Here is a 2,598-nt window from a genome sequence, read left to right as displayed (position 1 = left end):
CACCTTGGTTTAGGTTTTCCGTCGTTTCCCTAAGTGCCGGAATAGTTTCTGTTATGATTCTCGTCGTCAGTTGATAGGATGACATGTGGACAATGCTAAATAGAAACATTTAATGCAGGTTTGGCAGTGACGTCGGTAAGGAACTGTTTGCATAGTCTGTATCTGCAAGGACTGAAATAATTAGTAGTCGTTGGTAAAAAATATATTATACTTAACTTGTGTTACAGACCGGCCGGTGTGGCCGTGCGGTTCTAGGTGCTTCAGTTTGGAACCGCGTGACTGCTACGGTCGCAGGTTCGAATCCTGCCTCGGGCATGGATGTGTGTGATGTCCTTAGGTTAGTTAGGTTTAATTAGTTCTAAGTTCTAGGGGACCGATGACCACAGATGTTAAGTCCCATAGTGCTCAGAGCCATTTGAACCATTTTTTGTGTTACAGGCTTCTTCATATGCTTCATACATATAATTACAAACAGACATCTAGAGAGGAATTACTTGACTAAGCGCCTTGTTAGAGGTTGCTTCCCATCAGCTGAAGGCTATGCTACATTCCTACTTGACGTCCCGAGGAAGAGTGGACGAGAGCTCGCTAGATACTTGTCACAAGCCGCGGAGCGGCGCTAGTCGCGATTAGCAGGTCAAGCGATATCTATTACGGACCGCGTTCGATATCTGCAACCACTGACAAGTGTGATATCGAATGCTGATACCACAGTTTCTTCTTTAAGGTTGTGACAGACTACCTCATCTGTCCTTGTGAAACTAGACTTTTAAGTACGTAAATGCCTGTATGTATGAATTAGATCATCTTTGTTTTCCTTTAATTATAGTTGTAGTCGTTACGCATGCTGTCTAACTAGACCTGTAAGTATGTAAATACCTGCAGATATGAATAACATTATTTTTATCGTTCTTTAATTATCATTGTAATCGGTACCCACGCGACAGAATGCGTTACCTAATACACTAAAACTAAACTTAACTCCTTCCACACAGGCCATGAAGGCCCAAAGGTACCGACCGGCCGCCGTGTCATCCTCAACCCACAGGCGTCACTAGATGCGGATATGGAGGGCCATGTGGTCAGCACACCGCTCTGCCGGCCGTATGTCAGTTTCCGAGACCGGAGCCGCTATTTCTCATTCAAGTAGCTCCTCAGTTTGCGTCACAATGGCTGAGTGCACCCCACTTGCCAACAGCGCTCGGCATACCGGATGGTCACCCATCCAAGTACTAGCCCAGCCAGACAGCGCTTAACTTCGGTGACCTGACGGGAACCTGTGTTACCACTGCGGCAAGGCCGTTGGCACACCTATCAAAAGCATCCGAACACCTCCAAAAACATACGTTTTTTTCAAATTGGGTGCATTGTGCTGCAACCTACTATCAGGTACTCCATATCAGCGACCTCATTATGCCTCGTGAGAGAGCAGAATGGGGCGCTCTGCGAAACTCACGAACTTCGAAGGCGGTCAGGTGATTGGGCGTCACTTGTATCATAAGTCTGTTCGCGAGATTTCCACACTCCTAACTTCTCTAGGTCCGCTATTTCCGATGTGATAATGAAGTGGAAACGTGAAGGGACATGTACAGCACAATAGCGTACAGACCGACCTCTTGTGGTGACTGACAAAGATCGCTGAGAGTTGAAGAGGGTCGTAATGTGTAATAGGCAGACATCTATCCAGACCATCACACAGGAATTGAAAACTGCATCAGGATCCACTGCAAGTAATATGACATATAGGCGGGAGGTGAGAAAACTTGGATTTCATGGTCGAGCGGCTGCTCATAAGCCGGTATGTGCCAAACGACGCCTACTTGGTGTAAGGAGCGTAAACATTGGCGATTGAACAGCGGAAAAACGTTTTGTGGAGCGACGAATCACGGTACACAATGTGGCGAATCGATGGCAGGGTGTGTGTATAGCGAATATCCAGTGAACGTCATCTGGCAGCCTGTGTAGTGCCAACAGTAAAATTCGGAGGCGGTGGTGTTATGGTGTGATCGTGTTTTTCATGGAGGGGGCTTGCACCCCTTGTTGTTCTGCGTTCCAGTGTCACAGCACAGGCCTATATTGATGTTTTAAGCATCTTCTTGCTTCCCACTGTTAAAGAGCAATTCGGGGATGGCGATTGCATCTTTCAACACGAACGAGCACCTGTTCATAATACACGGCTTGTAGCGGGTTGGTTACACAACAATAACATCCCTGTAGTCGAATGGCCTGCACAGAGTCCTGACCTGAATCCTATGGAACACCCTTGGGATGTTTTGGAACGCCGATTTCGTGCCAGACCTCACCGACCGACATCGATACCTGTCCTCAGTACAGCACTCTGTGAAGAATGGGCTGCCATTCCCCAAGGAGTCGTCCAGCACCTGATTGAGCTTATGCCTGCGAGAATGGAAGCTGTCATCAAGGTTAATGGTGGGCCAACACCATATTGAACACCAGCATTATCGATAGAGAGCGCCACGAATTTGTAAGTCATTTTCAGGCACGTGTCCGGATACTTTTGTTCACATCGTGTATGTTACCAAACGCTGCTCACAGAAATGGGATTCTTCCGGGACCCATACCTCAGGTACTTGCGAT

General features: G+C 47.3%; 1 pseudogene; it reads right to left on the bottom strand.

The window, feature by feature from the left end:
* Positions 1-1,189: 1,189 nt before the first annotated feature.
* LOC126254041 (5S ribosomal RNA) lies at positions 1,190-1,307 on the bottom strand (annotated as a pseudogene).
* Between the last annotated feature and the right edge of the window lie 1,291 nt (positions 1,308-2,598).

This window comes from Schistocerca nitens, chromosome 4 (genome assembly GCF_023898315.1).
Source record: "Schistocerca nitens isolate TAMUIC-IGC-003100 chromosome 4, iqSchNite1.1, whole genome shotgun sequence".
In the NCBI taxonomy this organism is placed as follows: domain Eukaryota; kingdom Metazoa; phylum Arthropoda; class Insecta; order Orthoptera; family Acrididae; genus Schistocerca; species Schistocerca nitens.
Note: the sequence above shows the minus strand (reverse complement) of the source record. Positions and strands in the feature narration are given on the sequence as shown.